The following is a 14,091-nucleotide window of genomic DNA, read 5'->3' as shown; positions in this document are numbered from 1 at the left end:
AATGGTCAGCGTCTTCTCGAACTTTGCACGAACCACAATCTGTGCATCACAAACACATTTTTCCAAACCAAGCCACAGCACAGAATGTCATGGAGACACCCACGCTCAAAATACTGGCATCAACTAGACGTGGTCATCGCTAGACGGGATAACCTCAAAAACGTCCTTCTGACACGCAGCTATCATAGTGCTGACTGCGATACAGATCACTCATTAGTTTGCTCCAAACTCAAGGTGATTCCCAAGAAGCTGCACTGCTCTAAACCAACTGGAAGGCCCCGCATCGATGCCAGAAAGATGGCTAACTCAGAGAGAGCTGAAAAGTTCAGAGCAACCCTCGAGGAGAACCTTCACAGCAACCCTGGGGGTGCCAATGTGACATCCAGATGGCAGCATCTGAGGGATACAATGTACAACACGGCCTTGTCGGTGTTTGGAAGAAGAGCTAGAAACACAAATGACTGGTTCGAAGCTAACTCCGATGAGATGATTCCAGCCATCAAAAAAAAGTGCACTGCACTCCTGGAGTACAAACATTCGCCGAGCCAGAATACCCTGCAAGCGCTCAGAGCAGCCAGAAAAACAGTACAGCAGACGGCCAGGCGCTGTGCCAACAACTACTGGCTCGAGCTATGCAGCAGCATCCAGACCAGTGCTGACTTTGGTAATCTCAGGGGAATGTACGAGAGCATCAAGAAGGCATTAGGACCCACCCAGAACAAGATGGCACCTCTGAAATCCAAATCTAGTGAAGTCATCGCTGACAAAGCCAAACAGATGGAGCGCTGGGTCAAGCACTACTTCAAGCTGTAATCACGCGAGAACATTGTGGTCGACTCAGCCCTCGATGCTGTCGAACGCCAACCAGTAATGGACGAACTGGACCCGGAGCCAACTGTGGATGAACTGAAGAAAGCCATCAACAACATTGCAGTAGGAAAGGCCCCGGGCCAGGATGGTATACCACCAGAGGTAATCAAGTGTGCCACAGACACTCTCCTAGAACCCCGACACGAGCTACTGTGCGTGTGCTGGAGAGAGGGAGAGGTTCCACAGGACATGCGCGACGCTAACATCGTAACCTTGTAGAAGAACAAAGGAGACAGAAGCGACTGCAACAATTACCGTGGAATCTCCCTCCTAAGCATCACTGGTAAACTGTTCGCTCGCGTCATCCTCGGCAGACTCCAGAAGATTGCTGAGAGGGTGTATCCTGAATCACAGTGCGGATTCCGCGCAGAGAGATCTACCGTCGACATGGTCTTCTCTCTGAGGCAGCTGCAGGAGAAATGCAGGGAGCAGAGGAAGCCACTCTATATTGCCTTTATCAACCTAACCAAGGCCTTCGACTTGGTCAGCAGGGATGGACTGTTCAAACCGCTCCACAAGATAGGATGTCCTCCACGGTTACTCAAGATGATCCAGTCTTTCCACGAAGACATGAGAGGAACCGTCCAATACGATGGCACATTATCGGATGCTTTCAGCATCAGGAGCGGCGTACAACAAGGACGCATCCTTGCTGTGACATTGTTCGGGATCTTCTTCGCACTCCTCCTTGAACACGCCTTTGGATCTTCAACAGAGGGCATCCTTTTGCGCACACGATCTGACGGGAAACTGTTTAATCTTGCAAGGCTGAAAGCTAAATCTAAGGTGTGGGAAGTCCTCATCAGAGATATGGTGTTCACAGATGACGCTGCTGTCGTGTCACACACAGAAGACCAGCTTCAGAAGCTGCTGGATCGGTTCTCCAAAGCATGCAAGGACTTTGGGTTCTCCATCAGCCTAAAGAAGACAAATGTACTTGCTCAGGACGTTGCTGATTCTCCATCAATCAGCATTAACAACTATACGTTAGAGGTCGTCCACGAGTTCGTTTACCTCGGGTCCACCATCACTGACACCCTGTCCTTGGAGTCTGAGCTAAATAGGAGGATCGGTAAAGCGGCCACAACTCTGTCCGGACTCAGCGAGAGAGTGTGGAATAACAACAAGCTGTACACTCACACCAAAATGCAAGTCTACAGAACCTTCATCCTCAGCACCCTCCTTTACGGCAGCGAGACTTGGACCCTGTACGCCTGCCAGGAAAAGAGGCTGAACGTCTTCCACTTGCGCTGCCTCAGGCGCATCCTTGGAATATCGTGGAAGGACAGAGTGTCCAACACCGCCATCCTCGAGCAAGCTGGAATCCCAACTATGCACACCCTCCTCAGGCAGCGATGGCTCCGCTGGCTTGGCCACGTCCACAGGATGAATGATGGAAGGATCCCAAAAGACATCCTGTATGGTGAGCTAGCCTCTGGCAAAAGACCTCCCGGATGCCCCCAGCTGTGCTACAAAGGTGTTTGCAAGAGAGACCTCAGGGAAGTAGACATCAAATGCTTAGTAAAGCATTTGATACGGTGTCGCATAATATTCTTATTGACAAACTAGGCAAGTCCAACTTAAATGGGGCTGCAATAAGGTGGGTGCACAACTGGCTGGCTAATCGTACCCAGAGAGTAGTTGTTAATGGTGTTCAATCCTTCTGGAAAAGCATAACAAGTGGGGTTCCGCAGGGGTCCGTTTTGGGACCAGTTCTGTTTAATATCTTCGTTAATGATTTGGATATTGGTATAGAAAGTACACTTATTAAGTTTGCAGATGATACCAAGCTGGGAGGGGTTGCAACTACCTTGGAGGATAGGGTCATAATTCAGAATGATCTAGATAAATTGGAGAAATGGTCTGAAGTAAACAGGATGAAGTTTAATAAAGATAAATGTAAGGTGCTGCACTTAGGAAGGAATAATCTGTTTCACACATACAGAATGGGAAAAGACTGTCTAGGAAGGAGTACAGCAGAAAGGGATCAAGGGGTTCTAGTAGATCACAAGTTAAATATGAGTCAACAGTGTGATGCTGTTGCAAAAAAAGCAAACATGATTCTGGGATGCATTAGCAGGTGTGTTGTGAACAAGATACGAGAAATCATTCTACCGCTCTACTCTGCGCTGGTTAGACCTCAGCTGGAATATTGTGTCCAGTTCTGGGCACCGAAATTCAAGAAAGATGTGGAGAAATTAGAGAAGGTCCAGAGAAGAGCAACTAGAATGATAAAAGGTCTGGAGAACATGACTTCTGAAGAAAGGCTGAAAGAATTGGGCTTGTTTAGCTTGGAAAAAAGAAGATTGAGGGGGGACATGATAGCGGTTTTCAGATCTCTTAAAGGGTGTCGTAAGGAGGAGGGAGAAAACTTGTTCTTCTTGGCCTCTGAGGAGAGAACAAGAAGCAATGGACTTAAGCTGCAGCAAGGGAAGTTTAGGCTGGACATTAGGAAAAAGTTCCTAACTGTCAGGGTGGTCAAGTACTGGAATAAGTTGCCAAGGGAGGTTGTGGAATCTCCCTCGCTGGAGATATTTAAGAACAGATTAGATAGATGTCTATCAGGGATGGTGTAGATAGTGGTCGGTCCTGCCGTCGGGGCACGGGACTGGACTCGATGGCCTCTCGAGGCCCCTTCCGGTCCTAGTGTTCTGTGATTCTATGATCAAGCCAGGCAGCTGGGAGGAGCTGGCAGACAATCGCAGCAGATGGAGGCAGGAACTATACAAGGGCCTTCACAAGGGCGAGTTGAGGATCAGACAGCTAGCAAAGGAGAAGCGAGCCCACAGAAAGCACAGCAAGGACCTGCCAGACACCCATTACATCTGCAACAGATGCAGCAAGGACTGTCACTCCCATGTGTGTCTTTGCAGTCACAGCCGACGCTGCAAATGAGGATGCCAAATGGAACTACAAAGGGTGCGTTCCATAGTGTACGTAGACTGAAGGATGCTATTACAATGTGGATTTTATGCAGGACGTTCCCAAGGGTTGTTGTATGCAGTTTTCACATCATTCTTATTGTGCGAGTTCAGATACAGCTATAATTAAAGCAATGAGTTCAAACTACAGCTTGGCAGATTTAGATTAAATTGCAGGAGAAGCTTCTTAATTGTACAAACAGCAGGATGATGGAACAGATGGGTTAGTGAGGTTGTAGAAGCTCCTCAGTGGCCATCTGTCTGGGATGGGTTAAACCCAACCAATCCTGCATCTAACAAGCTCCAGTTAAGTTGACTCCACACTTGGGCTTGCACACAGTGTAACTGTACGTTTCTAAACCAGTGTAGCAAAGTGGTTCAAAGCCTGTGGCTAACACCAGTGGGAGGGACTCACTATTTTGCCATCTGGCTACCTTTAACTACAGTCACCTTCATGAACAGGCCATGAACTTGAACAGCCCCATGTCTAGGCATGTCTCAGACACACCCCACAAGAGTACATAAGGTCTCAAAACCTTTTCTGGTGTTAGACCACGCAGGGAAGAGGTGTTGTAGTGCCAGGTGCTCTCCTCACCTCAGGAATGTGTAACTCAGCTGGGATCCATAAACCAGATTGCGCAAGTCTATTTCATTCTTTCAGGATAACCTGCTGTAGGAAGCTGTTCTTTCCCAGTCCAGAGACTGGTGTGGCTGCTTTCGTCAGGGGAATAAGGGTTTGGGCAAAAGATTGGGACAGTCAAACTGGAGAGATTGTAGAAGAGATGGTCAAGCACAAATGCTTTGGAGCTTGCTCCTCTGTGCTCTGAGCTCTTACCTATGGCCACATTCATCTCCTTGCTCTTCTGATGTGTTCATTCTCCTTGGTTCTGTTGTCTGGTCACATCATCTTCCTAGAGCCTAATCCAAAGCCAGAGAAGTCCCTGGAAAGACACAGATTTCACCTCCTCCTCTTGCTCTGTATCACTGAGTAATGATCTCCTACCAGGAGAAATCTGATCTATCTAGAGGCTTTCTCAATGCTCACTCCTGTTAGCATCAGTGGCGCAAGTCAGTGAGTTTTTGCCAGTGTGGGAATGGGAGGGCCACGTGACCTCCCCAAATGACATCACCTCACATGATTCCATCCTGCCCCCAGCCTGGGACTCCCATGCTCTTCCCCTCCCTGACCCCTCTCCCTCCCACATTATCAGAGGGAAGAGGGGGCTTGGGGCAGCATGGCAGATGGAGGCAAAAGGAGCAGAATACCCAGCTTCTGTCAGAGATGCCGCATCTGCGTACAGGGCTGAGGGATGCAGTTCTGCTCCTTCCCCTGCTGGGAGGGGCAGAGGGGATAGGAGAATGACCAGCCCTGTCCCAGAGCTGCATGCCAGGTCTCTGATGGGCAGGACTGGAGGTGTTCTGCTGCTGTCTTTCCCTGCCCCTCCCAGTGGGGAATGGGCAGAACTCCACCCTTGTACATAAATGCTACGATTGGGCTACAATGTCAAAGTCACAAGAGGGTCAGGGCAAAACAGGAAGGGAAGATCAAACCACTATCTTAGATGCCTATATACAAACGTAAGAAGTGTGGGTAATAAGCAGGAAGAACTGCAAGTGCAAATAAGTAAATACAACTCTGACATCATTGGCATCACAGAAACTTGGTGGGATAATATACATGATTGGAATGTTGGTATTGAAGGGTACAGCCTGCTCAGGAAGGATAGACAGGGAAGAAAGGTGGGGAGGTATTGCCTTATATATTAAAAATGTACACACATGGACTGAGGTGGAAATGGACATAGGAGATGGACATGTTGAGAGTCTCTGGCTTAGACTAAGAGGGGTAAAAAACAAGGGTGATGTCCTGCTAGGAGTCTACTATAGGCTGCCTATGCAGGTGGAAGAGGTGGATGAGGCTTTTTTTCAACAACTAACCAAGTCTTGCAGGGCCCACTATTTGGTGGTAATGGGGGACTTTGACTATCCAGATATATGTTGGGAAACTAACACAGCGGTGCACAGACTATCCAGTAAGTTCTTGGATTGTATCGGAGACCATTTTTTATTCCAAAAGGTTGAAAAAGCTGCCAGGGGGACGCTGTTGTAGATTTGATTTTAACAAATAGAGAGGAATTGGTTGAGAACTTCAGTGGAAGTGATCATGAAATCATAGAGTTCACAATTCTAAGGAAGGGTGGAAGAGAAAACCGCAAAATAGAGAGAATGGATTTCAGGAAGGCAGATTTTGGTAAACTCAGAGAGCTGGTAGGTAAGGTCCCATGGGAACCAAAACTGAGGGGAAAAACAGCTGAGAAGACTTTGCAGTTTTTTCAAAGGGACATTATTAAGGGCCCAAAAGCAAGCTATCCTGGCGTGTGGGAAAGATAGAAAATATGGCAAAAGTCCGCCTTGGCTTAACCAGGAGATCGTGCATGATCTCAAAATAAAAAAGGAATCATATAAAAATGGAAACAAGAACAAATTACAAAGGATGAATATAGGCAAACAACACAAGAATTCAGGAGCAAGATTAGAAAGGCTAAGGCACAAAATGAGCTCAAACTAGCTACAGGCATAAAGGGAAACAAGAAGGCTTTTTATAAATATGTTAGAAACAAGAGGAGGACCAGGGACAGGGTAGGGCCATTGCTCAGTGAGGAGGGAGAAACAGTAACAGAGAACTTGGAAATGGCAGTAACACTTAATCACTTCTTTGTTTCGGTCTTCACCGAGAAGTCTGAAGAAGGAATGCCCAACATAGTGAATGCTAGTGGGAAAGGGGTAGGGTTAGAAGTTGAAATAAAAAAAAAACACGAAGTTAAAAATCACTTAGAAAAATGAGATGTCTGCAAGTCACCAGGGCCTGATGAAATGCATCCTAGAATACTCAAGGAGCTGATAGAGGAGATATCTGAGCCTTTAGCTATCATTTTTGGAAAACCATGGGAGACAGGAAAGATTCCAGAAGACTGGAAAAGGGCAAATATAGTGCCCATCTATAAAAAGGGAACAAGAATAACCCGGGAGACTACAGGCCAGTCAGCTTAACTTCTGTGCCAGGAGAGATAATGGAGCAGGTAATTAAAGAAATCATCTGCAAGCACTTGGAAGGTGGTGAGGTGATAGGGAACAGCCAGCATGAATTTGTGAAGAACAAATCATGTCAAACCAATCTGATAGCTTTTTTTGATTGGATAATGAGCCTTGTGGATAGGGCAGAAGTGGTGGATGTGGTACACCTAGACTTTAAAGCATTTGATGCGGTCTTGCATGATGATCTTGTCAATAAACTAGGCAAATACAACTTAGATGAGGCTACTATAAGGACAGTGCATAACTGGCTGGATGACCGTACTCAGAGAGTAGTTGTTAATGGTTCTCAATCCTGCTGGAAAAGTATAACAAGTGGGGTTCTGCAGCGGTCTGTTTTAGGACCGGTCCTGTTCAATATCTTCATCTACGATTTAGATATTGGCATAGAAAGTACGCTTATTATGTTTGGAGATGATACCGAGCTAGGAGGGGTTGCAACTGCTTTGGAGGATAGGGTCATAATTCAAAATTATCTACACAAATTGGAGAAATGGTCTGAGGGAAACAGGATAAAGTTTAATAAGGACAAATGCAAAGTGCTCCACTTGGGAAGGAACAGTCAGTTTCACACATACAGAATGGGGAGAGACTGTCTAGGAATGACTACAGCAGAAAGGGATCTAGAGGTTATAGTGGACCACAAGCTAAATACGAGTCAGCAGTGTGATGCTGTTGCAAAAAAAAAAAAACAAGCAGGATTCTGGGATGCATTAACGGGTGTATTGTGAACAAAACACGAGAAGTCATTCTTCCGCTCTGCACTGCGCTGGTTAGGCCTCACCTGGAGTATTGTGTCCAGTACTGGGCACCGAAATTCAAGAAAGATGTGGAGAAATTAAAGAGGGCCCAGAAAAAAGCAGCAAGAATGATTAAAAGTCTAGAGAACGTGACCTGTGAAGAAAGGCTGAAAGAACTGGGCTTGTTCAGTTTGGAAAAGAGAAGATTGAGGAGGGACATGATAGCAGTTTTCAAGTATCTAAAAGGGAGTCACAAGGAGGAGGGAGAAAACTGTTTCTTCTTGGCCTCTGAGGATAGAACAAGAGGCAGTGGACTTAAACGGCAGCAAGGGAAGTTTAGGTTGCACATTAGGAAAAAGTTCCTAACTGTCAGGATGGTCAAACAGTGGAATAAATTGCCAAGGGAGGTTGTGGAATCTCCATTGCTGGAGATATTTAAGAACAGGTTAGATAGATGTCTATCAGGGATGGTTTAGACACTATTTGGTCTTGCTATGAGGGCAGGGGGCTGGACTCGATGACCTCTCAAGGTCCCTTCCAGTCCTAGTACTCTGTGATTCTATGATTCAGCAGCTCTGAAGGAGTGCAGGAGATTTACAACCATGCTGGAGAGAAGATGTGAGTTGGGGAGCTGGATCTTGTTTAATTGCAATACATTGTACTGGCTAAAAGTAGTGTGGTAGTACAGCTTACAAGAGCATCTGCCTTATTTCCATTCCTGCTTAGCATCAGCACTGATGGCATAGCTCAGTTACTACAAACATTGGATCTAAATCCAGTGTGAGATCATGTGAAACTGGGCGCATTCTTATGCAACCCTCGCTTCTTATTCTTTCTCTTCTTCCTTCTCCTTTGCATGTATTGCTCCGCCATGGGGGGAGTGCAGTAAAACTCAAAGCAAACATATTTACCTTGCAGAATAGTAACAGAGAGGTGGCTGTGTTAGTCTGTATTCTATCAAAACAAAAAAGCAGTCATGTAGCACTTTAAAGACTAACAAAAGAATTTATTAGGTGATGAGCTTTCATGGGGCAGACCCTGTAGGTCTGTCCCACAAAAGCTCATCACCTACAATTCTTTTGTTGATCTTAAAGTGCTACATGACTGCTTTTTTGTTTTGATATTTTCCTTGCGAGAGTTTCATGGCCAAGTTGCAAGTTTGTTCTGATTTCTTCCCCATAAAGCTTTTCTGGTAGTGCAAGCTGACTGATTCCAACACCTGGTAAGAATAAGGTGACAGCATGCTCCATGCCAAACAGCCATTGCAGAGTGCACTGGAAGGAATCTTTTTACTGGTTCTGAGCTGATTTGGGAGAGGAGAGAGCTAAATCAGGAAAACCCACACGTGTGAAAGTAGCAGAGCACACAGCTTGCTGGTTAATGCTTTTGTCTGCTGAAATTTTTTTTCACAATACTAAAGCTGATTATTTTTCGAACATATTTTACCTTGGGTTTGCACAGGCATAGCTGTGACCAAATCATCAGTATGCCATCAGCTGTCTGTTGGTGTTTGGTCTATTGGGGGGTGAACTCAAGCTCAGAAATTTTTAAGGCTCACTGGAAGGTGAAGGGGCCACCTGAAATATTAGCAATATGTTTGTGTACATTTCTTTTTTTAAAAAAAGTTTACAGAGCTCTTCCAGTGTGAACATCCTGTTGGTCAGTGTACAGTATCCCAGAAGTAAAACTTACCTTGCTGTTTTCACCATCCTAGGTGAGAGAAACAGAAACACCAATAGCATAAATAAAACAATGAAAATGAGATTTATTTTAAGGTAACTATTAGTCACTAATCTCAGGTGATAATTACAGAGGAAAGATATTTATATCCTGATGGTCCTTATGTCCATTTAACCAGATAGCCAAAGGGTGACTAACCACAATATTGTTTTAGCATCCCTAGTCTGCTAATGTTGAAAAAAGTTCAGTCCATTTTGTTCTTACTGTTCATTCAACCAATTTTTGTAATAGAGTTCAGGTGTTTGCCAACAGTAGATTTGGTTTCAAGTAATTTCTAGGCTCTTTGGTGTCTGTTATGTTCACATAACACTCAACATGCCGTTGGGTTGCCAAATCCAATGAGAATGGTAATGTAACGTGCCATCTGAAGGATGGATGGGACCTGTCGGGACTCTGTACCCTGAATCAAAGGGCTGCTTTATGTTCTATTGAAAAGTTAACCATTTCTAATAGACTCTCATTGATTTGAATTTAAAGTCAGTTTTTTCCTTATAAAATTATTTTTAAAAGACTAACCCTCTAAACTCTTGGTTATTTCTGGTTTGGGGACTCATTAGTGGGGGAAGAGCCCCTCAATTATTATGGTCTCTCAGCATCAGCAGTAGCCATACACACATCTGTGACCTTCACAGGGGGCTTAAACTGCTTCAAGGGACAATGGGCTGGAGCCAGAGCCTACTGAAGTCAGTGGACATCACTGAGACTTTGGATGAGGCATCCTGTGTCCCTTGCATTAGTTCCTCTCGCTCTGATCTGCATGGTGATGTGTATATAATGCAATTTTTGGTGGCCCTTCTCCTAACCTCCAAGTGTGAAAAAATATTTGCATACCCCCTGTTAATTCTCTGCTGTGATCAGCATTCCTGATGCAAAATCAGCTGTAACAGGGAAGAGTCCATCTTAAATTCTTGTTCTGTAATAGCTTTTGCAATTGTTCAGTCTTTTGAGTTGTTTAATTCTATGGCATCAGATTTTTTCAGCATGCAGTGGGTTGCAGGAGCACTCTCAGGACCACTAGACCCACACATATGCTTCTCTTTGCCCATCATGTGGTTTCAAGTTGGTGGTGAACAAAAGAATCCAGACTCTTCCTTACATGCTGGAAAGGAGCCATACTATGGAGGTGGCAGTCAAAGAAATGCTTTGCTGTGTTAAATGGTAGTGAATTAAAAAAATGTTGAACAGTAGATTTTAATGTTAAACGAGCAATTAGTGTGTATTGCAAGGCATAGCATTTCACTCAGTGAATCTGGCTGTGAATTTATTTTGCTTGCTACACAAGTGACACGATCAAATCCAATAACTTGTGGTTGAATCGAGTGTATCTTTTAGGAAGTCATTCACTCTGGTATTGAGAGTCCTGCTGATAGGGAATTTCCCGTATTTGGACTCTGCAGCAGATAATTATGTCCTTGCTTTTAAAACAAATCTTCAATTCCTATTTGAATTTTTGTAACTTCAGTGTATGAGCATGTTACCTCTGTGCATGAAACCGGTGAGCATGGTGGATCACTAAAACCACAGACTAGCGAGACAGGGCAGATCTCTGCTTAGGCTTTTTCACCATCTTCGTCACCAAGGCCATTTAAAAGCTAACCATTCTCATTGCTGTACAGCCACTGAGAAGTGCTCCCCGCTTAAATGTCCCCCCAACGTCTCTGTTTGTCCTTTTCTTCCAGAAGCAGGGAATGAGCAACAGGGTGGGTCACTTGATGGTTCCCTCTTGTGTCCATTCCTTCTGGGGCATCTGGCATTGGCACTGCCAGAAGACAGGATATTGGGCTACGTGGCCTTTGGCTGAACCCAGTGTGGGCATTGTTCTATTCTTAAAACTTTTATTTTTCCACCTTTGGGAAGCACGTTTGTGAATTTTGTGGGAGGATTGGAGTCTTCTGCTCTCCTTCCGTATGGCTGCTGTTGGTGTTCACTGTAATGCTGGGACAGCCACACCTTCGCACAGTATCAAAGTCAAGGTGGGTGGGACAGACATAAGTGGTGGAAGCTGCCCCTTTTGAAATGGGATCAAGTGCCTGATGTGGCCCTTTGCGTCGCACCAAACTGAAATCCAGCCTATAAGCTGTTGAGTGTAAGGAGTGTGCTGGGTTCTAGTTCTTTCTCAGTAATGGACTTCTGCCTGTTTTTGCTGCTAGCTCCAGCCTTGAAGGTAACCCAAGTCGAGCTCAGCTCTGGGATCATCTGATATCCCCCAAAATAAACATGTCAGATGAGGCCTATCACTTGTACTTATTTTCCTCACTCTCCAAGCAGGCATAACAGAAGTTGCCCAAGTTTGACACAATCACCTAGCAGGTGCCAGCTCCCATGGGGGCAACTGTTGTAAAATCTGGAGTGGAGGGCTGCAATCTGAGCAAATGACTCAAGGGTGAAGCAACAAGGACTGCTGTTACTGTAAATTAAAGCTTATAGGCTGCTGACAGACCCATGTAGAATGTTTAGGTGAAGTTTACCAGAAATGAGCATTTTATTTCTGGTGCTACAGGGAAATTTTTACTCCAGTAGGACTCTGGTCTGTCCTTCTGATTGTTGGTGACCTTCTGGGATCTAATTGGCTTATGTTGCAGAGTGAGTGTCGGAGATCCTCCCCAACTCTGGCACACCGAGCGCAGAAAGCGAGGTCCTACAAAATCTTTAAAATCCCTTGCCTATACTCAGGCTTTACTTCAAAATTTCCCGGGGTCACAGATCCCCTAAACCCTGAAGGATAGTGCTGCCACCACCCCAGTCCTTGGAGACCCCTTTAACCCACCAGGCAGGTACGTTGGGGAATGCCCCCTGTGGGTAAAACTTCAGCCCTGAAAACTCTTGCCCATTCTCCCCTTCCCTGAGGGCTTGACAGCTGTATATCTGATGGACATGGAATCAGATCAATTGCTTAAAACCAGTGATTTATTCACAAAACAAGAGGAAAATAAATCATGGGTTCCATGAAGAGAAAAATATTTCCCTGGGAATCAGCTTAAAAGTCATGGGAGAAAACACGAATCAAACCACAACACGAGAGAAAAACAGCAGCCGGTCTATCCAAATTCAAAATAACCATAATCTGATTACATCTAACTATACATTTCCCTTTTACTTACACCTCAATGGCTGGTTGGGAAACATCACATTCTCCGGACTTTCTCTCTGCTGTTCCACAGACCAAAAAAAGCCCCAAAAGCTGCAATTGTTTTCAGTTTAAACAAAGCTACTTCACTCCCGTGGGCTCACCTGTACTGGAGTTACATCAGGAGAGATTAACCCCTACCCTGCACTCATTCATGACAGTGGTAAGTAAGGCCATTTACCTGAACGAGCTGGGCCCCCAGCTGAGGAATGAATGGTGAATGGCTAAGAGGACCTCCCTGTGTGAATTAGTGTTAATAATTGACCTGGTATGTTGGTGAGCACCTACTGGGTGAATTCAATCACACCATTCTTAAGCGGAGATGTGTCTGTGAAATTCATGGAAGTGAAACATTGTCAAGCTGAGGCAGCCTTTTGGTTTGCCTGGCAAAACTCAGCCAAGATTTGACCACCAACTCATAAACAGGTGCACCCGGAGGCAGCAAGACTGGGAAGAAGGATGTTGCTAAAAGCTGAGCTCTGCCTTTGTCTGCCCATGTTTGTCTCCTCCCTTGTAAGGAGGCCTATGTGGAGGAGCAGCCGGGAACCAGCGAACTTAGCAGGAATTTAGTGCTGGAGTTTTGAGGTCTGTGCCTGACAAGGCAGATCTCAGTGGTGAGAGTAAACAATTCACCAGTGATGCAAACCAAAGGCTGAAAAAGCTCACAGCTGGACAGAAGTGGAAAGATCACATATTCATGTTCAGTGTGTTAGTTTAATGCAGTTTTAATTCTGATTATTGTGTCATATGACCAGTGCTCCCTGCAAGCTGAGCGCTTGGGCAGCCACCCAGGAGAGATTGAAATGCCACCCTACTGATTAGCAGAGCACCAACCATGCCCACAGCGTGTGTTTCTACTGGTGGTGCACAGCCGCACCTGCCCTTGGGGAATCTAACAAAATTGTTTCTGCCCATGGATGGAAATAAATTAGAAGGAACATTACATGTGACTCATCTCTCTGAATGTTTCTGCAGAGGACCCTATCAGGGGAGCTCAGCTGAACTGACTTCCATTTAAAAAAGTGAGAGGCTCAAGAGATTATAGAACAGAAAAGAAATGTGAGGCTTAAAGGTTATTTGTTTTCTGATCTGAATCCCCTGACTTAGACATCGAACCCAAGCAGATGCTGTTTGTATAGGGTGAAGGAGATGTTGGTTTTATAGGGTTTAAATCAGAGAATTGTCCAGCTAGTGCTGTTGGCTCTTGGTTCCTAGGACCAAGTCTTGGATTTTATTATTTACAAAGCTGAACGAAAGGACCAGGGATAGAAGGGAGCAGCGCAGGCCTTGGCTCTAGTCATGCCCTTTTCAATATCAGGCAACGTCTTAGAGGTCAAGATCATAAAGACCAGGACAGAGGAGCACCCAGTAATCTCTCTTGCCTGACCATGGGGTTTGGAGTGTGGTGAGGACCCCCTGGTGTTAGGGAAGGGCAAATAAATGACTGGAACAGGGGATGGAGTGTCCCACTGTTCTGTCAGCTGCACATTCAAGTACAGTAGCTCATTGCCAAGAGATGTTGACAGAGAGCAGGTCCCAGTGCACCCCCAGCGAAGACAACTGGTGAATGCAAAATCAGTGTGACAGTCCCAGAACCACT

Source organism: Carettochelys insculpta, chromosome 26 (assembly GCF_033958435.1).
Source record: "Carettochelys insculpta isolate YL-2023 chromosome 26, ASM3395843v1, whole genome shotgun sequence".
Taxonomy (NCBI): Eukaryota; Metazoa; Chordata; order Testudines; family Carettochelyidae; genus Carettochelys; species Carettochelys insculpta.
Note: the sequence above shows the minus strand (reverse complement) of the source record.